At 44.9% G+C, this 24573-nt stretch overlaps 1 protein-coding gene across 1 annotated transcript in view; it reads left to right on the forward strand.

Moving 5' to 3' along the window:
• Positions 1 to 24573, forward strand: part of LOC119449689 (cyclic nucleotide-gated cation channel alpha-3) — a 262884-nt gene that overhangs the window by 224389 nt on the left and 13922 nt on the right. The window contains exon 6 of the mRNA XM_037712924.2: positions 13239 to 13305. The gene's annotated coding sequence lies outside the window, so the exon portion shown is untranslated. The remainder of the gene's footprint in view (positions 1 to 13238; positions 13306 to 24573) is intronic.

Here is a 24573-nt window from a genome sequence, read left to right on the forward strand (position 1 = left end):
CGCTGTACAGAATTCCGGCGTTTCAAATGGGCGATCAAGGTCTTCATTTGGCTTCCCACTATAGTTTGATATAGAGTTTGTTTCCGTGTGTGGTCGCCGATGTATTTTGCCTCTAGCTATTGCAGAATCTCTTCGTCCAACCCCGGTTGGTTGCGAAGTATGCGTCTGATTGTGTGCGAGGTTTGTTGGTGGACCCAACATAAAGCAAGCAGCATTACAAAGAAGAAGGGGCACAAGCTCGATTCAAGACACAATAAAGAGGTGAATACAAAAAATAATTGAAAAACAGAATACAGGGCGATAAATAGCAGGCGATGTCAAGCTGAGAAAATATATTTGATCCTGAACTATACAGGCAGAGAGGGAAAGAAGGAATGTAGACTTTCTGGAAACGTAAATGAAAGAAAACATCGGTTACGACGTTCGAACGCTGATCTTCTGCAGAAATATATGAGAGCCTCGTGTTTCATTCCAGACTGATTGGATTACTCTGTTAGGATTAGAGGAGGGAAGGCGGAAATGAACACGCGGCCTTGAATTCTCCAGCAGAAAGTATTACGATTTCTGCCATTTATTTGGTTCCCTTATTTTTTTCTTTCTTTCTTTCACGCATTTGTTCTAACTTGCCGCAGCAGCAGCGTCACTTTAAAAAAAGAAGGCTTTTTTCTTTTTTTTTCTTTTTACGGTTCTCGCACAAGTGCAGAGCGGGTAAGTGGTTTACCGCTCTAGCCCGCAAAATTGGATCCATCAGCCAGCATACTTCAAGCAGTTGTGTTTCTGGCTTCGATCGCTGCATTTCTATACGGGGTGTCTCAACCGAATCAGAACGCTGCCTGCGCACTCTCTGTCTCTCCATAGCCCGCGCTTCAAAAATGCAGCCATCTACTTCCTCTCACCTCACCCTTTTCGTTCATTTCCTGCATTTCGCTGGACGCACTTCATCAGAGTTCACCATGGAGGCAGCTGGGAACACGGTGACTCTGGCGGGGCATCAATACACAAGCACACACACACACGTTCTATACAGAGGGTGTCTCAACTATCATGCACCAAGATTTAAAAATATGCAAATGCCACGTAGCTGGGCAGGACTAAGGTAATTTTGTTTGCCGTCGCTTAGAGATACTTAGATTAGTTCTTGCATTCCGCCTAATTACATAATTAGTCTTAATAAATAATCAACTTCTCACACATTATAATTGGCTGAAAAGTGTCAATGAGAAAATTGTAGAGCAGCACGAAAAACTCCCGATACAGCTTTCTGTCGCTCAATATGTGCTACATAAAAGTGTTTTTCCAAGCCTGAAAGAAGCCCGCGAATACACGCAAAACTGCTGTGCGACTGGCCGCTCGAGGCACTTTGCGTGTTAGTCTCCTCCTTCAATATTTAATTAGTGCTATTTTTAGCTGAAAAGGCAGACCATTAGCGGAAAAATTAAAGTACACACTATATGGTTTCGCATTTCACGACCAGTTACTGTGTTGACGACACTTTATGTTGTCATAATTTTCGCCGTATTTCCATACAATTTCGCCATTCTTGCGCCGCAAGAGCTCTTGAAGATTGAGTGCAGGTTCGCTGTAAATTGAAAACGTAATTATTCTTTGTTGAGAAATTATTAACACCACATGGACGCTGCAAAATTACACGACTCGAAACCGAGGTTGGCACGGCAATATTGAGGTGGCTTCGTCAGCCAACCCTCAATATTTAGTCCCATCAGGCTTAAAGGGTAATTTACTAATACAGCTCATATTATAATTTTCTCTTTAGTTTCCCTTTAATGTGGTCAGTTAGTTGGATTTGGTCTTTTTTCTGCTAGAGTATATCTGGCCATGACTTTCGCTGCCATGACCTTCTCTAGCACATAAGTCTCTTATTTCTCGGGAAATGGGCTGCGCATTTATCGCCCTCGGCATTCAAGCTTCACCGCAATAGACTTGTTTTCTATTACAGTGTGGGGGTCTTTCCGGAAACCTTTCCCTCAAGCCACTTCTTAGGAGTTTTTTTGTTAATACTAAAGAAGGCTCAATTGTTTAGTAGAACTGGAGTACTATGGCCTAAGCGAGCGCTCCAACGAGAATATGTGCTAGTGCTAACCGGGTCGAAACCCAGGGAACCATTGCAACGCTAAAACGGCTCACAGTGCCCAGCGTCTGCCAGTGGTGGTTGCGAACAAAATCTTACCGAGATGTGGTGTCCAATGAGAAACACTCGGTATAAAAGGCAACGCTTCTTGACTCCCACCTTAGTTAATAAGTCACTACAGGGCCGGTAGGTTCGAATAAGGAGAGTAATTGATCGTAGTTATTAAATACTCTGTCCTGGATGCAAAAGCCGCCTGCTCGAAGCCCTTTGCGCTAGTCACGTATGCGCTGTCGTCGCATGCTGCAATACCCTTGCAAAGGCAGGGCATGCGTGCCTGAACTGGTGAACACAGAACTCGCGTGATAGAATCGGCGTCGCATGCTGACCAGTACATTTCTCGCAGTCACTGGCGACACAACAGTCGCTAACATTTCCGACGTCATAAGAATAAATCCCTCACACATGCGCCATCCTTCATTTACACAGCTGCAAAATATGATCGCACCTCACTGGATGGTTTGAACGGAAGAGGAATGATGTCTGCTTGCGCAATATTCTTTTCATTAATTCATGTGGCATTATTTGCCATTAGAAACATGGGGGCGTGAGCTCTCGCGAGAATAGTGGGTTCGAACGTCATGTGCATATCGTGCTTTCAGCGTCTCCTGGCCATATACAGTTTAGTAGATCCCATCTTCAGGGTGGCACGGTGTAATGGTGGTTCGCCTGCGGTGTCTATGACGCGGCAGTGCTTGCCGGAGCTCAGGAAAAGATCGGAACGAAAGCATTACTAATCGATAAAATTGCCTGGAACGTCAACTTTAGGAACTGAAGTTGTCACTTTCAGTAATGGATAGTGCCTTGAGCACTTCAACCCTTTAATATTATAATTGGCAAGTTTCTATACTGATGACCGTCATTATAGAGTGGCTCTACGGGAACGACCTCTACGGCGACTTCATCGGACAAAGCTGAGGAAATCGCTACGACTGCTGCAGGTGTGAAGTAAGCGACGAAGACGCATTAGACAAACGTGATATTTTGCGTCATTACAGTTTTGCGAATTCTGTCACTCACTAGTTAATTCAGGCTCCAGCTTTCAGAACACTCTGTGGTTGTAAAGTAAGGAACGCGCCTTCAAGAGATCCCTCCTAGGATCCGATTATGTTGAATATTGTGATAGGAATTATATAGACTTTCCAGGCAAATTTCCGCCGCCGCCGTCGTCGTCGTGATGTTCCGTATAAAGTCCAAGTGCGATAAGATCGCGGCCACGCGGCCTATGCTGTAGGTGCAGGGGAAAGCGTGCGAGGGTGAGCCGAGAAGGATGGCGGCTTGATCTTGCGCAAGGGAGGAGCGCGAGAAGGATCGTGTCGTCTTCTCGTGCGTGCAAGGGGGGAGTTGGGGGGGGGGGGGGGTTAAGCCAGCCGTTTAAGCTGTTTAAGCCAGCCGTAATTTGTGCGTGTGCCACAAAATTATTATCGTCGCTGTCTTCTTCCGCAGTTTAAGCCAGCCGTAATTTGTGCATGTGGCACGAAACTGCCGTGCCGTACCCATGACAACCAGGCGACGCCAGCTGCACGCTACTGCGCATGCGCCGTGAAGTCATCCTGGCGCGTCTGCGCTCGCCGCCTGAGAGAAATAAATAAATAAAACAAAAACGAACGTTGTTGACAAGGCAGGATTCGAGCCCGGGTGCCCACGGTCCGAAGGCGAGCGTCATAACCACTGCACTATACATCCACTTTTTTTTTCTTACATGGTATTTATTGCATCATGTATATGCCAGAGAAATACTATCTGCGGAAAACGTGCAAGCACCAGCCAACACATCTCATACTCACGGCCCAGAAATGGCCTAAAATCTCGTTAAGCACACCCTGCACGAACAAAACTACAAGTAGCTTTGTACACGTGGCAAGTAAGTTTGATCCTAAAAAGGTGGCAACGACAAGCAACGTAACAAGATATGGTACCAGTCCGGTTGAAACTCTGTCAAGTCATACATGTCCTTCAACTGACCAATCATTTGAGCGTAGTGAAATTTCGCCGAAACAACAGGTTCAGCGTTTCTGTCTAACATGCGCGTCTTCCATAAGCTGTGTAGTCCAATTAAGAAAAACATATAAAAAAAACACGTCTTCTCCGTGGGGTGCAATCAATTATCGGATGGTATGGTGATTCAAAATGAAGTCTTTCTTGAGAGTTCTTTGGAGCACATCCCAAAACAATATTGCGTCTTTACAACCTATGAAGCAATGCTCTATAGTCTCAGGTACATCACAAAGGCGACAGTTCACAGTGGATACAAAAATTCCTTTTTTGTGCAACCAAGTTCTGACAGGCAACGTTTCACTCTGTAATTTAAAGAAAAACGTTTTTGTACATGGGGATAAAGGCATCTTGTGGACTCGTTTAAGTACGTCTTTCCCTGGCAAACTGGAGAATGTAGAACGGTAAAGTGGAGGTGGGAAAATCATTGATATCAAATCTTTGTATAGTTGTTTTCTGGACACTGTGGAGAGATACTAAGTAGAAAATCGAACCATGAGGAACTGCACAGCGAAATATACTTCATACATAAAACCCCACAAACAAGGTCTGCGCTATACATCCACGCTTGCAGAACGTGCATTTATGGGAACCGTATGGTTGCTTTGTACTGACGATTGCAACACAACTTCCTTTGGGAGAGAGAAAGAGAAAATGAGAGTGAGCGAGAGAAAGAGAGAAAGAAAGAGAGAGAGAGATAACCTAGCTACAACCAAGAGACGCAATCAATCGGCCAGCTTCGCTGTCTCTTGAGTGCTAGCTTTCTCCTTTATCTTCCCCACTTTTTCTCTTCATGGCACCCTTCTAAAATTGGGAATTTGTATAGTACAGACGCTGCAAAGAAATTTCGCATATTTTCACGCCGATGCATCACATCTGAATGAATGGAACTGCACTTGGGGCGTGCCCGATTATAAAACATGCAGCCTACCTAAACCTATGGTCTTTATCAAGACTTCCCCAATAAATGGGCATCGCATTTACCAATGCCTATGCGTTCCACATAGGGATGACAGCCTGTGAAGACTGCGGCGCTGAGAAAACAATGCGTCATGTTCTGTGCCAGTGCCCGCAGTGCAGTGTACAGAGACAATCGTTCTATGTCGTGCTCAACCACTTGGACGACCAGCCTCTGTAGGAAGAAAAGTTTCACACCATATAAAGAAATTATCTTCACTGGACTGCGTGGTCACCTTTGATGAGAACGCCCTTCTTGTTCTTTTTCTTTGTATATTTTTTTCTTGTTCTTTTGCTACCTCTCCCTGCCCTCTTTCGAACCACTATTTCCTCCACCCCCGTACAGTGTAACAAACCGGAAACACTCATCTGGTTAACCTTCCTGTCTTTTCTCTTTTTGTATCTTTCTCTTTCTCTCTCGCAACTGCAAGACGACAAACAAGTCGCAAGAGGCGGGATGAAAAGAGAAAGAAGCTGCCACTTTTTGGAATCTTTCTCCAACGTCCTAGAACTGCCAGCAACCGAAAGAGTTGCTGCCGTAATTTTTTCGGATCGATAACGGCATGCCTCACGGGCGCGTGGTGCACGTCTAAGCTTTAAAGCAAGGGCGGACATGCCTGATGCAGAAAAAAAATCTTCAAGCTAGAAGAGCTATGCCGCATGCTATATCAACCTGTCGCTGAAGGATTCTCCAATTCTCGTCTTGAAATGAGGAAATGAGAAATTGATTTGCAACCGGAGGCGCGTTGTCGAGGGTATCAAACATCGTCGGCATTTCGTGGAGTCGCGCCCATTCAAACTGTCGGGGTGCCTCTTACCGCTGCTTTCGAAAATGTTGAGCCTTCAGCGGCGTCACGACGGTGCCGCCACACCGGCGAGCTTTATTTTGTTTTTCTTTTTTTAAATACGTGCACGCTATGGAAAAGTGTCCGTGGGAAGGAAAGGGGAGACTCGATAAACTATACGGTGATAATTTGTTTGTTATCGGCAACCGCGAATGCGGGTATGCGGAGTTTGAGTCAAGATCTGCGGGAAGCTCGCATCTGGGAGCGTTTAAAATAAATGCGGATTGCACAAAGGTCCGTCGTTCGCTTCTCCAAACACGCGACAGAGGAAGGAAATTTTTCGGTTCTGCGATTTGTTCCGCCCGATGCTTCCTCCTCGAGTCGCAACCGGGCTAAACGGGCTTAACATGACCGGCTGAGAATTCTCATTTCGAGTCACGGCGAAGTGACAGATAAAATGAGAGTTAAGCGACGCACGGCCGTTCGATCAAGACTCACAGGGCCGTGGGGCAGGTAATCGTTGCAACTCGGAGGGCACATTTACTTTACAACGTCACCCGCCGTTGTGACTTAAAAGTTATGCTGTTTTGCGGCTGAGAGCGAGGTCACGTCACGTGTGACGTATAGAAGCGGCTACACGCACAGAGCAGGGGAGACAGACGATGACACGCAGTGCGCTGACTTAAATAAGCTGCGTCTCGTTGCCTGTCCCTCGCGTTCCGCGTATGGCTCAGGTTCTCACATCATGCACAGCAAACTAGCCCACCATTCCATCCTAGCACGAAGTTGAAGCTTTGAGTCCCCGGCAGTGGTGGCCACTTGCCAGAGGAAGTAGTAGCACAGACACTGGCTTTAATGAGTTGGTGGAGGTTGTAGCCGTGCCTATGGTCTCACGTGATATGCAAAATCCTTCGGTTTCCGCCCTCTGGGTGAACGGTTATGAACCCAGGTTGGTCCAAATTATGCCGGAGTCCTCCACCACGGCTTCTTCAATATCCTGTGTTTTTTGTAATGATCAATCAATCAATCAATTACGACATCTAGTCACCTTAATTTATTTTTTAAGCAGATGTCATGCATATAGCTTTGGCTTATCTCTCTCTATTCCTGAGAGCGAAACACGAGATAGTACCAACGTCGCACTGTAACCAGTTTTATTCTTATACACAATAGAGAATAAATACGGGGGTATTACGAGAGACATAGCAACAAAATCAAGAGAATTAATGAATGTATGCGAAATATGAATGGGTACCCTGATCACTCTGCGTGAGAAGATTCCCATCAAATGCACTTGGTTGCAGAAACACAATATTAAAAGCAGGCGAAATTGGTGTATGTTCAGCACAATCCAAGTTTATTTATATAGAATAAAAATAATTTTGCTTTGAACTTATATGGTTCTGAAGCTTTCATTTTCCTCACTATGTAGTGTGCCTCAAAGCGATTCCTTCTTATTTACAGTGTGCGCGGTCGGTGAAGATTGTAAATAAAGAGGTACATGGTTTAGATTTATTTTACTACAGATAATTATCCCCGCAGCCCATACGTGAAAGAAGTTGGACTAATGTCGCAACCAAAGAGGTCGTTCGATATGTTTGCTGCGCATAAAAATCTTGTCGCGGTGAAACAGATCACGTAAAATGTAAATATATATATATATATATATATATATATATATATATATATATATATATATATATGCACCGGTATTTACTTTGGCAAAGAGACAGGAAATGGGTCAAGAAACTAGGTCTCTGTTTTATAGAGATGGTTGCGCAAACGTTCAACACAGTTCTTTTTTTTTTGTGCGAAGAAATAAAATGAGGATCGGGGAGCCCTAAGGCACACGCTTTTATGCCACCAATATTATATAAAAACAGAATGCAGCCACATTGCCTGAAAGAGGAAAGACAGATCGTGAGACGATGGTATGCGAAGAAAAACAAATAAAGTAGGAAGTACCCATGGCTTATAGTACTTGGAAAAGAAAACCGCGATGAAAAGCAACGCAAGAAAAAAAAAAGGAAAAACGCGCACTTTCTTATGCTTTACTCGAATGACTAATGTGACAGCATTATATAATGACTGTAACGACTGTATGCGACAATATTGGTCTGCAATGACGAATGACTAATGCGATAGCCTTCAACACGGCCTTCACGTGTCTAAGGCTCGGTGCTAGTTTTGTTGGTTATGGGTTCAAACAAGGTTCTAAGTATCCTTTGTAGTTCCGGGGGATGTGAACAAAATACAATAGCATAGGTTAGAATAGAATTCATGCTTCAAGCACTTGAGGCATTGAAGTGGTTTTGGAATAAGTGCGCGAACTGTATGCTCGAAGTTGCCGACCTTGACATATGCGTGGATGGAGTTACCGCTAAATGTAACCTTGACACAGCGCTTGTTCTCGAGGGGGCCGATGCGCACGATGTCAACGCCTTCGGTATAGCAGGGTTTTTATAAGTATTAGGTGGTCCACGTTCGGCATATTCATTTCGGTATCATAGATGACGCTAGCTGTGGGGACAGCGTCCTCAGGTAGCAGGCACCGGACTTCGACGTTGCCCGGGTGTGTTATATTGCTCAGTGTGCTCAATGCGCTCCTGTTTATAACGTCAATGGCCAGGATGTTTATTTTGGAGTCAAGTCTCACCTCTGTAATTTCATTCGGAGTGTTGTTTTACCAAAACGATGATAGTTCTGTCCCGTTAGTTACACACAGATTGCTCGCCCAGTCCTCTTACACGAACAAGATTGTATGCCTCCAGCGTTTCCGCACGGGCTTCAACGTAGACACACTCTATGCGAGATGCCTTGAAAATTGTTTGGTCCTTGTGACGCAAGGCAGCCTCGAATTATAACGCGGTCTCGAAACGTAAGATTACTTGCAGACGAATGCATTCTATATCATGAAATTTTTAGTCAATCTGACCAGGACCTCTTAAATTTGGCATTATTAAAAATACATTCTTGGTGCACAACATGGGAAATTAAAGTAAATTATGAAATATATAGTGACTATGATGATAACGCGTGAACGGCTTCCCCTCCAGTCTTCCTACGCTATCAGTGATCATAAAATATCCCTTTTAACGTGTTTTAAGCATTTAGGCATCTATGCAGCTCAGATTACAAGTGAAATGAACGCGTCTCCTCCGCTAAAAAAAGAAAAAAAAGCAGAAAAAAAAACATTTTTATGGCGGTTCCTGAGGAGGTTCACACCAGAAACAAGGTTACTTGCATATAATACATTTATTCGCCCAATCTTCGAATATTTTTCAGTGGTTTGGGATCGCCATAGTCAACCTAAACTTAGAAAACACGAACACATCCAAAGAACGGCATTTAGGTTCGTATACACTTCGTAAAGCTGACACATTTCACTGAGGAAAACAGGCAAATCTCTCGTTATTACTGACGCGACGGCGTAATGACTGACTCAAGTACATGTTTTTGGTTTACCATAGAATTCTAGGCATTGACAAAGACAAATGCATCGAGCCAAATTCATGGCCCCCCACACGCTCCCGCTATTCAAAGGAACGGAGGGAATACGCTAGTAAAACGAAGGCGTTCAATATCTCGTTCTTTCCGCACACCGTTGTAGAGTGGAATCGGTTGCGCGCAAAAACGGACGAATGCATTGAAGTGCAGTCACTCAGATCTGCACATGGTTGGCAATCTCAACAGCGTCGTTTTCTTTTTTGTATTACTATTTAGTTTCAGGCATCGGCTACACTTTTCCGCCAATACTGATAGCCTTTTGTCATGCAGTTCACTCTCGTTTGAACAGAGGCCATATCCCCAATTTTTTTATGTTCTTTATCGCTCAAATGTACTCGAAATGTATTCTGATTATTATTACTATTGTTATCAATGTTGCAAACTGTTTGGCTTTCCCTTGTTTCGGATGAATAGGCTCTACTATTTTCTGTTAACTTTATACATTGTTTCATCCCTCGCGTTACATTAAGAGTTTTGTTCAACACGATTCTTGTTTTTTCACTGTATTACCCAGTCCTGCTTATGGCCCCATCAATGCTTGCGGTACTTCTGAAATAAATGTAATAAATAATTCGCTTCTCGCCCGAGGAATCGTTCGAAGAGGCGGAGTATAACTCAGTGTTCCTGATGCCACTACAAACACTTTTTTCGTTTCCTTGGGGTGATTCTCGCGTAAGGTTGCAAGCCTGGCGAGGTCTCAAAGGGCAGAAAGTTCATTGCTTCAAAATGAGGGGTGCGGGTCCTTTGGTCTTGTAACGAAAAAAAAAGCGAGAAACACTGATGGCCGACTCAGGTGCGTTCTACGAGAAAGGAACTTCTCCAACGTCCCAGGGGAATTAAAAGCTTGATACGTTGATAGGCTTCTGCTTCCTAAAGCGCTGCAGGCATCTCTATACCGACGCCGTTTGGAGCAACGCAAGTTTTAATTTAGGCAACCTGGTTTTCTTCAACACGAACAAAGATCTTCGTATATGAGCATGAACGTGCGCACTGACAAACGGTAGAATAGATCGACCGATGGTCACGGGAGGAGCCCGTCGGGCACGTGAAAGAAAATGGAAACCTTCACGAAAAGTAAAAACAACGAAATTACTGCATGGTAGATTGATTGCCTTCTGGTTGAGGTTTTAGGCTGAAAAATGAGCATGGCTCGAAAGGACAGGAAATGCGAGTGGTTGATGTCGCTCTTGAATGACTGCGTGTTTAGTGCGAATTGAATGAAAACGGCACGGGAAACAAATATGGCAACACAGGCGCTACAAAGAAGGTAGTTTATTTTTTCCGCCTTCAGCCCTGTATATAGCAACCTGTGTGCATGCTCTGCTCATTCTTTGCTATTCCTTTTCTGTTTCAGCCTACGTGCATGTGCTTGCGTATACAAGTCTGATGATGGAAAATACAAACTCAATTGATAGCAGCGTCCTTGTTGCCTTATTTGTTCCTCGCGACGTTTTCATCCAATTTGCGATCAACATGCCCATCGTTCGGTATAAATATAGAAGCTTTAACTTGACCTACAGCCAGAAAGCCTCAAAGTCAAAAGAGTTTCTCCCTCCCGCATCTGCCCGGAATGCGATAGTGGTTTCAGAATATCAATGCCGCAGGGAAAAAAATACACACATACAGAAAAACGAGTGAAATGAATGGCAGCGTAGCTGGCAAACAAGACGGGCTAGTATAGGCGCATACGCCGCAGGACACATAACAAGGCCGCGCTTGAACGATCAATTGCGCGCTGTAGCGGGCACTGAAGTAATTGGTGGTGGCACCGGTTGCACCACAGTAAGGAGAGAGCAAGAAGGAGCACGGCACTACTGCGCATTGGTACACATGCATATATATGTATATAAATTGTAATGATGGGATCAGAGGCCGTCCCTCCGAATGCTTGGTTTCCTTCTGGTTCTTCCTTTCCCGTTCTTTGTGCTGCCCTATGCTTTTAATCTTTACACTCGGCCACGATGCACTATTCCGGTGAGACTTCATGACCACTCTGGTTACCGAAGGTGACTCTGGCGGGCGGCATTGGCTGTTTCGAGGCAGTCGCACGTCTCGAAGACGATTATCCAGTTGCCGCTGGGAAATCGCGGCAGGAGATCTCGGACACGGAAAAGCAGCCTGCCTACTGACATGCCGTGCAAACAGCAAAACCGTCTGCTCAGCCGTCGAGTGCACCTTCGATCCATTGCCACTTACGGATCAAGGCTCGCCGATTCTCTGGAATCACCCAAGCTGGACAAAATTCACCCGAGATGGACGAGTCGTCCATGTCCGAAGATGAAATAAAGGAAAATTTCTGGTCAGATGTCGTGACATCAATAAGAGACGACGCGCCCGCTATGCCGAGTGGGTAAAGGCGGAGGTTTGAGCTGTTCAGGACTCAAAACAGGGGATAGCTGGGTTTTTGTCGAAACGTGGGGAACCCTTGTGCATCTGACAGGGAAACTTAGGCCGAAGGGATAATGATGACCTCGCCGTGTTGGTCGCCTTGGCTTCCTTCAGCGAGGCCTCATTCGGCGTTGGGGGAACAGCCGCGTATTCTTCCAATGACTGCAGGGAAATCCGGAGGTGTGGCTCCGACGGGTCCGGAAGTATCGTTTCGGGGATCCGCGGGCAGGCCGAGGTCATGGAGTGGTAGCGCGTCAAGTGCGAGAAGAGCCAGCGCATTCATGTACCCTATAGAGACCCTGAGCGCAAAGGTCACTTAACCGACTGCTGTGGTTGAGAAGGGATCTCGGAGCCCGAGACTGCTTGCGGAAAATACAACCCGCATTCGCGGTATACAGAGGGGCACACTACGAGTTCGTCTCTGTAGCGCTGTCTTGTCAAGCGCAGCTGCAGCGGTGAGATTGTACTGCTCCCGAGCTTCGCTTGGTGGTCGTCGCAGCAGCTGGGCTGGCTTAGACAGCAACGTCAACGTAGCAGCAGTATAGTCGCTGTGAAACCGATTGTGTTGTTTCGTGAGCGTGCGCCGTCAGGTGTGCAAATGATGGTTGCCGTGGAGGCTGCGTCGCCGATGGAGCGGAGATTTTCCCGAAAACTGTTATCAAAACTCTACTCCATACCACCCGGGACCGGTAGGCGTAGCCTTCGTATTTGTCTCAACCCTTGGCGGCTTCACAAAGTCGCCCATCTGTCACAATTCATTTCCTGCGGTCCGGCCAAGCATGGCGAGCAACAGACGAGTTCACCTTGTGCACCCAAAGATCAGCATCATTCTCGAAACCATGCAACTCGGATAGTTTTGAGACAGGCGGCGATGGTAGCGCATCGGGTGGGAAGCCGGACTGTACCGAGGTGATGTAGCCTTCAAGTTGCTGCGACAAGAGCGAGATGACTCGCGTGACGTCCGTATGATTGCCGGGCGAGCCACCCGACCGATGAGACAGTGGCAATGTCAGCTGCGGTACTGCCGCGGTGCTCATTCCAACGGGATCTATGACCAAGCCAGCATGGACGGAATCTCTTGGCAGCTCGAATATTGAGGTAGTCCCAGGTAACATGTACATGACAAGCGTAGACTTCGTTCCCTGGGATACAAGACGGGGAGGACTGAGGAGTGATATGCTTAAGCATGGGTCGATTTAAAAGTGGGTTTTCGTATAGACTGCGCCATTGTAATGAAGAGACCAGACGCCATCCCTCCGAACGCTTAGATGATACTTATTACTGTAAGGAGATTAGATTATACCACGTCGATCCTTAATAAGTGATGCATTTGGAAGTCAGCGCTGTTCCTCTCGTTTTGTTTGTCTTTATGATCGCTCACGTCCCTAATTTCTTACCATTAATTAGCCATTCGCCCAAACCCACAACTTACTTAACGATGCTCGCATTGTTTCTTGTAGGCTGCCACAGTCTTTCAAGATGCAGTCTATTGCTGCAGTTGAGCGCCACTTACTTCGGGGTCGTCAGGTAAGCAAAACTTTTTATCGAAGCATCGTCTCTCACCGACGACTGCTTATTTCTGCACTTGTGATGCTGATCATCCGCGCGACGTGAGAAAAGAAAAAATAACAAAAGAAACAATACAGCCAAGCCACCTTAGAGGGGGCAGTTGAAATTTTTGTGATTGCATGTAGGTCAGTCCTGTCGTGACCCCGGGCTTGCTACGTCAGAAAGGCGTAAAAAAAGGTGTACGTGCGGTGATGCGCATCTTTAAAGGTCGATAGCGTGTCCTTTTGGTGTCAAAGATCTTGGCGCCGCTTGCCTATAGATAGGTTATGTATTTATGAAAGAAGGATTTCAAGGGTTTTTAATTTAAGCCCACAGTCAACGTTGCAACATCTCTGTAGTCCTCCTGTGCAACAAAAATATTTACAATGAAAATAAGAAACTAAAATATAGCAGAATAGTGGTTCAATTGCAAAATTTATAGACAGATGTGTTTGGCGTTTACTTTATGATTTTTACCTAAGATTGAAATTAAAAGAAAGCTTCAATGTTCAATGTTCGTCTAGACTAATTTGGCGCTTCTACTTTCGTGTCCTCCAAACAGGACACGAAGATATAACTGGCCCATCCTAGTTTGCCAACAAAACATCGGTTGTTCTTTCCCACCTACGCAATTTTAAATTCGGCCCTTGAAAGATAACAGGGCCGTGTCACCGTCTTTCTCTCGCTTTGTGTTCCGTTTGCGCTGCACTATACAGGTACCCTGGAAATTAAACAGACCACGTGAGCGGTGGCCGAACTGCATCTCCGTTTGCCAGCGGTGGCAGCGCGTACTACAGAGCATGCGAAAAGAAAGCTGCGGTGACCGCTTTCTCAAACCGCTTTCTCAAACGGCGCAGGCGAAGCAGCGCTTCTTTCAACGGACAGCAACCATCTATCGGCGGGGTGTGTGTGTGTGTGCGTGTGCGTGTGTGTGTGTGCGTGTGTGTGTGCGTGTGTGTGTGTGTGTGTGTGTGTGTGTGTGTGTGTGTGTGTGTGTGTGTGTGTGTGTGTGTGTGTGTGTGTGTGTGTGTGTGTGTACGTGCGTGCGTGCGTGTGTGTGTGTGTGTGTGTGTGTGTGTGTTTGTGCTGCGCGTAACACGTATTCAAGTGGGCCCAACTCCGAATTAAGCGCCGCAAGTGACACTTACAGTAGCCTGATAGCGACAGCTATACTGCGGAAATTGTTTTCGTGTGCGCTCTTTATCAACATACCAGCGCAAAAAGTGATGGCACGCGTTGTAGCAACAAGCAGGCGTCGCAACAAACACGTAATAACCAGGTGCCGTCATTACACTGGCATAAATTATGGCGTCGTTCTACGAATGTAGTAAGCTGGAAGCTGGGGTCATGTTGATATGCCGGGCGTAGGGGCACGAACAAGAAAAAGAGAAAGAAAACAATACCCGCGGGGAAGCATTGCCGAAAAACGCCACACAGAAGGTTTTTTTTTTTTTTATGTGCAACACTCGAGCAATGCGAGAAAGAAACGAGACCGGGCCGTTCGGCTGTCCTGGAGTAGCCTCGCTTCAATGTTTCACGGCTAGAGCTATGGGCGTGGTTCCAGTGGCTGGATGACCGTCAGCGCGCGCGCAGACATGAATCATGAAACCGCAGCCGACTCATCGTAGCACAGCTGCATCCGGCAGCGCGGGCAGCCCTGCGAGACGGTGCATCTTTGTGCTTCATCGCAGTAGGTGGCAGCCCTTTAGTGGTGCTGCACTCTGTGCATCATTTAATGGCGTGACGTTGAAAAAGGCCGTGGAAGAATAAAGGAATGTTCAGAGCTGTACGTCGTAAAGATAAGGTCAAGCTGGCTTTTGGTGTGATAGAAGAATTTTGTCGAAGATTCAGCGACATTATCAACATTTTTGTGGGCGTGTTCATGAAGTAGAAGAAAAGCAATGATGACTAGAAAAACGCTTGCGTACAGTGTAAGCAGTTTCATGTACACTGCGCCTGTTTTTCGTAAATCGATTTGTTTAGCCCTTCCAGCTTAGTTGCTTTTCGCAAGAACACGGCGGGACAGTTGTTTTGCTTAGCATGTGGAATACCAAGATAAGTTTCACACTAAGCGGAGTGGCTTGGCAACCGGCAGGGATCTTTCACTAACTGCAGGAATGGCTTATTAGGCCGCCAATTATGATAATTATCGAGGCATTTACGCCTGGAGAAACACGCAGCTGGAAGTATTCATTAGCGCCATCCCATTGACGGGACACAAAGCGCTTGAACCGGAAGCGGTAACTAGCGGTGGAGAAAATTATCGCTTTCTGACGTGGCTTGCATTGTGCACTATACAACGGACGCTTGGAGCCCGGATTTCAGATTGGTGGTTACACCGAGAGTGCGCGTTTCCGGAACATGATAGCAGTGATGAGTCCAACTGCTCGCTAAGACGGGCTTGTCAGGACTGGCTGTATTCTAAGTTACGGCTTTTCGCAACGAAAATGTAAAGGAAAATTTACAAGCACAAGTGGCACTTCTCTTGGCGCTAAGTGACGTCTACGTCCAGTGCAATTTTAATGGGGTCAATCATGTGGCTTTATGACGTTTATTGCATGTCTTCGGCTTATACACCGTGCCTCTACCCATGCACAGCAAGTTATCTTCGTAACATCGGCTTTGAGGGAAGCAGCAGACGTCGTTGTAGAACCCATCCCGAAGAGTTTGGCTGCTTACTCGTTTGTGAACTTGGCGCATTTACGTATCATTAGCTTTTCGCGCAACGGTTACTGTATTGTAAGTGGATAGATAACTTTATCTCGAAAGAATCTTTCGTGTTTCAGAGAGGTGCATTTCGGTGTCACTGTGGTATAACTACGTCCACATCGGTGTCTTCTGCTTTTGCGGACCTCTTGCCCGCTCATTTCAACTGTCGTTTCCTTTATACCTACGACAAAATAGATATTTACCTGTCAGCATCTTAGTTTCCTTCGTCTCATGAATGTTAGTTTTATTATTTAGAATCGTCAAATTCCCCACTGCTACCGAGTTTTCTGATTACTTAAACAACACATATCTGTCCACTTCCGCTTTGTTGCTGAGTCACATTCTGAGACGCACACGTTGCACATTCTCGGCCATCGATGTCTCTTTCACTTCTTCCTTCTTTGTCCCATTCCCTCATGAAAGTTTGTTTGCTTGTTCGTTTGTTGTTAGATCAACTTAGATCTGCAGTCTATAGACTGCAGACCTAAGTTGAGATGCCATCGAGTTTTCGTATTCTTGTTCGTCCAAATCCTTCTCTCTCCACCAGCGCCATGCGGTAACCCGTTTGAGTAAACGATGACACCCAGCTCAGCTGATATAGCCAAGTTTTAGTACTGGGGGTGGGAAGCTGATCCAGGGTTGCACGTTTCTTCCTTGCTTTTCACCCTGACGACCAGAAACGTGCCTATGTCTGACTAATAGAAGGGGGGGAGTCGTCGACACTCAACAACACAACTGTCCTGCTCAAGATCGGTAGAACTATTATGTGGCAGAGTAGACGTCATCAACGTCCTGCGTTTTCAGGCGGTCTCCCGCTCAGATTGGAATTCTGTGATAAAACTTTGAAAGCTCTGCAAATCATTACGACAGCTTAGTTCAATCTTGACTGGAAGACAAACGTTTAATGTTGCAGTGAACGAAAAAGAACATAGCTATACAGATAAGTGAAGGAACTGCTGATGCTCGCCTACACTGGGCTAAAATATGAATGCCCCCTTTTAAAAGTTAAGAGCGTTGCCGGTACGCCTTTCAGCTCGGCGGTAATGCTATCACTTTACACGGTCCCCTAGGGTGCCACTCTGCGGTAATACATACTTTCAGTTTACACTGTCGTGTAGGGGACCGCTCGACGGTAATGCCTTCAGTTTATGGTTTCGAATAGGGTGCCCTTCTGCATTATTGCCTTCAATTTACAGTGCCGTCTAGGCGGTAATGCCTTCTATTCAAACTATCGTATAGGGGAAATCTTAATGCATGCCACCCTTCTCGTTACCCCGTTGCTCGGCTGGACTCGCGTGACGCTTTTTTTTTTTGTATCCAGAAACCCATCTGTTTCCATTGAGACGAAATGGAGTCTCTTGTGACAGACACAACGATCTCCAGTGACGTGTCCTAAGGGCTCCGTTGACTTCCAACTATTACGTATTTGACCCTAACTTGCCGATAAAACCAGAAGCGGTGTGCTCTGATCTGAAGTGATGAGCAGAAGAACCGGTGTTTTCTACGTTCCACAACTTCAACTTCAATCTTGATCCTTATTTCATTGTCAACTGTCACTGCATGGTTTTTTTCTTTCTGAAAAATCTAAATGCGCTGCATGGCCAAACTATTGTCTCTTTGGTAAATGACGCATTTACCGTAATACGTCGTGCTCGCAAAAGTAAGAAACGTGGGAAACACGGAAACTCTAGGTGTAGCAATTTCTTCGCTAGCTGTCTATATGCATTATTGAGTGAAAACAGTTCAAATGGGTGCCATTGCTTGACTTCGCATCTAAACGGCAGGAGTAGAGGCCCGGATACACAATACTCCCATCAAGTCTGCTTTGTGATTGGCCTACGCGTGCACTAAGTGCGAACAAAGCGATAACAAAGCTATCAAAGCGAACAACAATATCGCCCCGGTGAACCAAGATTACGTGATAACACTTTTGTGATTCCGAGCAGCATCCTTGTAACTTCCGTTTGAAACCTACAAAAATAAAATATATTCGTACCTTTCAACACAACAAAAGGTGCCTTCAAGCACCTTTGATTGTATTATAATATTATAACGATTTCATTGGGCGTACATCTCAGGCATCAAAAGTTAAGTGAAGAAACTGGCCTTGTACAGAATATGATCGAGATTGCAGCGTTTTCAAAAGTACAGCCAATCTCTTCTTTCACAAGCATCAAGTGTTCCGCGCGAGAAAGTGACACCATCATAACGCCGCATGCCTTAAGCCTACGCTTTCAGTTGAGCGTATACGTAAGTGCCTGCACGTGAAAATATTAAGAATACGTGTTACATGTTTTGCATGTTACTGTCGTCACCAAATGGGATAAGCGTGACACCTCGCTCGAAAAGCGCGTAACGCCTAGAACTCGCTTACGCCACACGCGACAAATGTCTTGAACCAAAAAGCGTGCTTGCGTAAGACTTTTGCATTTGTCCTTCTGCAATGCAACGACTCCAGGCTTGTATTGCCCCCCCCCCCCCCCCCCCTCTGCTTTCTCATGCACGTGAATCTTGCACCGTCTGTCATGACCGGATGCTTGCGAAAATGACATTGATAAGGACAAACTTTATGGATGTTTGAAAAGGCTCCTTGAAACCAGGAGAGTTTGTCCACCTAAGTGGCCAAAGTGCGCAAGGCGCTTCGCGTCTTGCGTGAACAGAAGGAAGTCAATCTCTGGAACGCGGGAACTCAATCTTCAATGATGCCTGTTGGAGCGCTATACTAGCTGGCGGAGTTTCGATCATGTTGCGTCGGCTGCGTGTCACTGCAGAATACTGTCATTCATTCCTGAGCCAAACAGAAATAAATAAATAAAAAAGCAAGCAAAGAAGCTCGGAGTCATTCCCGTACCATGCAGAGCGCACGGACGTGCGTATCAAACATGTTTCTTAAAGTGAAATAGAGAGAGAGAGAGAGAGAGAGGGAGGAGATCTTATTGAAGGAAAGTCAGAGGTAAGTCTGAGGTAGTGTACTATAGCCTGCTACTCTGCAGAATGGGAAGAGGACCAAGCGGAAGAAAAGACGGGATGAATGATAATGAAAACTGATTAGACAGACGCTAGATGCACGATCCTGCAGCACTGCTAATGGCACGGGTACGCATCGATGTTGGGAAAATGTTCCAGAACAAATCCCTTAATGAAGATTATTGCATATCTTGTCGAGTGACCACTGGCGCAAGGGATTGAAGGTCCTTAATAATCCACCGGGTGTGGATACGCATCAAAAGATTAAACTGGTCTCTGACACTAATTCACGGGCGTACGAAGGCGTATTAAGTCCGGGCTTTGTAAGCTGTTACAGAGGAGCTGCAAGGACAGGCTCCAGTATACGGCAAGTACCTGTATAGAGCGGGATCAGCTGCCGGCGTTTGGAAGTCGCAAAGAACCATGCACGTAGAATTCAGTAAAGTGAAATGCAACTACTTAATAAATTCTGTAGTAGTGAATTTGATTGGTTCGTGCTGTACCCGCAAGCTGCCTCCAGGCCGTTTCAAATGGCAGAGCTTCCTCGAAAACGTTGACGTGTCCTATACCTACTCAAACATTCCTAGCGGACAAACAACGCCCATCTTTGTGTCACTTTCTCTCTCTCTCTCTCTAAGAAAAAGAGAACAGAGCATTTGTTTTGCTTTTGCTCCTCGCGGAATATCTTGCCCAACTGCACCGAAAGCGGGAGGCGCCGGCACTTTAGGTGGATTGTTCGGGAGCGCGCCTCGAGTTGACAGCGGCTGCAAAGGAAGCGGGAAGTGTAAACACTGCTTGCGCCACAATACCAGATTATGATATCAAGGCGCCGCTTTTCGCTTTTCCACGACATACCGTGTTTTCGCGAGTCTAAGCTATCTTCCTTTTCATCCCTATCGCGACCAATGTAAGCGATCGTGTTCATACTCGAAGAATAGAAGTATATTTATAATCTAGAGCATTAAATTTAGTCTCTTCATCAAGAAACTAAAAACGTGGTGAAGTCATTTTCTCTTGGAGTAACAAACAGACAAAGAGAGAGAGAGAGAGAGAGAGAGAGAGAATAAGTCAGCAGAAATCAGCGATTACTTCAGCTTTGGAGTTTTTTTTTAGTGCGACAGCAGCGGACTCATACTTTAGGACACCGTAAACTTGCATGCTGGCTCCTCTCAGAAACGACTTCTTTTCGATCCGTACAACGTCATATCCGTATGCTGCAGTATAGCTTTCTGTAGCCTCCTAAACACATGTCCGAATACATAGTCGTATATTGTAAGGGGATTCATTTACAAGATAGTATAGGGGCCACAAAATGCAGTTGAAGCGACTTCAACTGTTTTCTGCGACTTCAAGATGGAGAGAAAGGGACACCAACGAGATGTCGCATGTCACTGGTAGGCATCCGCTGGGGGTGTGACAGTTGTGCTCTTCGGCATTTCAGTTCCAGCTTTCTGGGTGAATTGGACCGAATCCAGTTCTCCGCAGAAATGAGCAGCATTAGGTTTTTGTAAGCCTTGAAGCGATTGTGAACAAACACTTTGTACGACGAGCTTCTATTATCACAATAGGTTGCATTGCCTGACCCTTTCGTCTACAAAGTCTTATCTAATTTTCACAATCATTTGACTAATGATCAATCGTGCCATCTTAATAAACATATAAATCGTGATTTATATATAAAACATATATAAATGACTATGTTACAGTAAATACACAAAACACCGTTACAGCTCAACAGTCAACTCAACGCATCAACATTACAAAGTGACATTCAAAGCACCAGTGCGAACAACAATGTGCAACCATGCTGTACCACACAACATACGAAGCATGTGTACAAATAGCAGGCACTCTTACAAACAAAACGCTAGAGTATCAGGACTTTTATTTTCTTCTTTCTTATTCTTTCCAGGGGGGGGGGGGGGGGAGGGGGGGAAGAGAGAGAGGCAAGAACAGTGGATAGCATTTTAGATTACGCTGATACCTCCCAACTGTGCCACACTCTTTAAAACATTATGTGAAAGTATACTCTGGGGTATAACGCTCGTTGACTACGTCTCTGCAAGCACGGCCGTTCAAGTTATCCCATGTACAAATCAATCAATCAATCAATCAATCAATCAATCAATCAATCAATCAATCAATCAATCAATCAATCAATCAATCTCTGCCCGCTCCATGTTCACGAAAAGTCCACACGCTAAAACCATTTTTAACAACAGCTGGCCAACTCGATGTTACACATATTAGTGAAGGTGGCCGGCTAATGACAAGGTGCTCTGACGAACAGCGCTCATGTTTTGTGAATTCGTTCCAAGGATTTGGATAACAAAATTAAACACCAACTGACATACATTCGTACCAAAGAAAACGAACAACAGCAATAAAACAGAACAACGATGGTGGACAATGTTTACTACCGCTTCCTACATAGTTCTAAGCTTAACGTGTAACGGCTATCTTACAGCGAACACACGGGCGCTATCTATATAGCTTGCCCTAGCTAGAAACAGCACGCTTAAATAACTCCGTGCAACTCACTCGGGTAATCGGCAAGCACGTCCCACTTTTACGACTGCTGCGTGAAGCGTGGATGTATTGTCGAAAACGGTAAAAATCGATGCTTAGATTCATGTGTCGTTTTACGATGCCTTTGGTTTATGGAGCGACACATATGACTTTCTATCGCGGCCGTCTCAACGCCTTTTACGTTTTTACTGAGCGGAAGATGGTAGCGGCCCATTTACCGCGACATCGCGTCAAAGATCGTGCGTGTCGGTGCCAAATTCTTTTCCTAAAAAAATTATTGCAGTTGGAGAACCATATTGTAAAAGAGGAAATGAGGAAAAAAGAAGAGAAAAATATAGGCGAATATAGATATATCCTAAAGACACATTATCGGCCTTGAATTATGCTTGTGTGAAAAAAAAACTGAAAAAAAACAACTTTTCTTTCTGTTTTATTTTACAGCGTAGTTGTTTTCGAGGCGTCCGCGTTATCGCGTCTCACAAGATAATTATTGGGGAAATGGTCAACTTTGGCAAGTGAAGGCAAGACAGTATTTAAACAATAATCTTAAAATTTTTCTGAGAAGAGGGCTTTTTGTGCGCGGAGCAAAGAGGTGGGACTAAGTGTGACACTTATGCACGTGTTTTCAGATTTTTGTGTGTTTTTTCACTTGTTTACGGTATACTGCGCATGTGCCTTAGAGTGTACCTTTTTCTACTCATGCGCAGATCTTCGTAAATGTTTGTGATTATTTATTTATTTATTTATTTATTTATTTATTTATTTATTTATTTATTTATTTATTATTTATTTATTTATTTATTTATTTATTTATTTATAATACCTTACAGGCCCAATGAAGAGCATTGAGTAAGGGGGGTAACAGCTTCAACAGAAAAAAAAAATGTTAGCATCAAAAAGGAAAGGTAACGAAACATAGGTTACAAAAAGTACAGTGGAACATCATTATACAGTATTATCAAAGAGCGTATTCAGGTTATCATGAAATGTTTCGCGGTTGGACATGGATCCGATGTGGTCTGGAAGATTGTTCCAATGTGCAATAGCGCGAGACTGGTGATGAGTTAAATGCCTGCGTTTGACCACGCATGCGCATGAAACTGAGCGTGTTGTGAAGACGTTGTGACGTGCGCACAGGTGCACGTCATATAAAGTAAACCATTCGAACTTATTAATTCTCTGTTGCCAAGGTGGCTCTAGCTAGGGTGATGAGTCGCGCTCGCACATGGCCTCGCCATTACGGCACGCTGGTCGCGTAAACTAATTTCTTGGCAGGGTGGCGAAAAAAATAAAAATTTTAAAAAGCAAACAGGCCGATCATTTTTATACGTAACCAAGCGGAGCAAGATTAACTGAACCGTGTGCACTTGATGTATTGAACTGATTGATGCTCTTAATTAAGGCCCACAGAGAGCCACAACCTTGCACACAGCCGACGGGGGCGCGTGTCGTAAAAGTACACATTAATTAAGACCACCCTTAATTAAAAGCTTACACCTGAGGTGTAACATACAACTAGATGGATCAAATTTTTCATACCAAATTTTGTTCATTCATGCTGCATTTCTGTGTCTTCTTTATGAACACCTTCGAAATAAACGGTCCACTTGACATAGCAGTGGGCAAACGGTTAGATCGGCGCTTTTATTTAAGCTTAGAAAAAAAAAGCGAAACAATTTTAGCACAGAATTTAGCAGAACTATAGCACAAGGAGAAGCTCACCAGAGAGAGAGAGATTTATTATAAGGCAAATTCTTAGAAGTCTGTCTGAACTAATTTGTTCGAGCCTGCCACTCAGCGTTGGTGTAAGAGGAAAGGAGAACGAAAGGTGATATACTTGACACACAGAGCACTTTTAGCCATGGATGGTAAAGAAGGCTTCAAAATTTAGTAGCCGGCTGTCCATGCGTGCTAAAGATCCAGCTAATGATTGTCCCCCTCGCAACACTGTAGCAGAATGTGTAGTGCAAGCTTTCGAATAGACACATCAAATAGATGCGTATCTGGTTACCTCACAGAACGAGATCCTTATACTGCAAGGTATCAAAAAAAATCTTAAAAATAACGCAAGATTGCTCGGTGCGTTATTCTTCGTTCATGAGATGAATATGCAGTTACAGGCGGTCGCACACTATATTTATTGTCGATTGTTCTTGATATCCTTCAAATGCATGCAGCTTGCTTTAGGATATGTTAATAGAGGATGCGCCTCAGTACGTACCAATAGATGCGCTAGCGTTCGCGAAAGAAAGATGCGGATCATAAGGTGCATGTGTATGAAAAATAAAATTAGCGTCCCCCTGAACGAACACGACGAAAACTCTTACGAATGCCCCAGCAAAAAAATCTTTGTAGCTGAAGAAAAAATTTGTTCTGGCGCAGTAACTGAATTTGATGCCATCACAAAGCTGCGGCAGTTGCTTTGCCAGTAGACATAACGAATAAGATAGCAACTGGAAGCTGGAGGTGTAATTATTCGACCCTATCTATATGCTACCAATGAAGCTTTCGTTCTACGAAAGAAAGAAAGAAAGAAAGAAAGAAAGGAAGAAAAAAAGAAAGAAAGAAAGAAAGAGAGAGAGAAAGAAGCCACCTTGCCCATTTCGCGCCTCTTCGCCCAAGTACAAGCATAGATTAATTTAGCGTCTGGTAACTATAGTTCAACATAAACTAGGAGAAAAGTTTGCCTCATAATGTAACGGGAACCTCGTTAAAGGGGGCTTCAATTTTCCACCACAAAAAGCACAAACATCTGCAGGGGTGTTGGCTAAGAGGTGATAAAAAAAGGAGAATACTGATGGTGAGCTGAAAAAACAGGAGGAAGAACAAGGCTATCGTGTCTTTTACCCTGATCGGCTTGGATTCACTGCTAGCCTTAACGAAGTCTTCTTCTGCTCTGGCAACTTAAGAATGAGAGAGGAAAAAAAAAGAAAGAACAGTTTTACGTCAGCACACTCTTACTTAATCTCTTACCGGGGTAAATTTTTGGTAGTTTTGTACGCGTAGTTGCTTGATACTGGAGTCCCACGCTCTTGCTAGAAG

This window comes from Dermacentor silvarum, chromosome 4, assembly GCF_013339745.2.
Source record: "Dermacentor silvarum isolate Dsil-2018 chromosome 4, BIME_Dsil_1.4, whole genome shotgun sequence".
In the NCBI taxonomy this organism is placed as follows: domain Eukaryota; kingdom Metazoa; phylum Arthropoda; class Arachnida; order Ixodida; family Ixodidae; genus Dermacentor; species Dermacentor silvarum.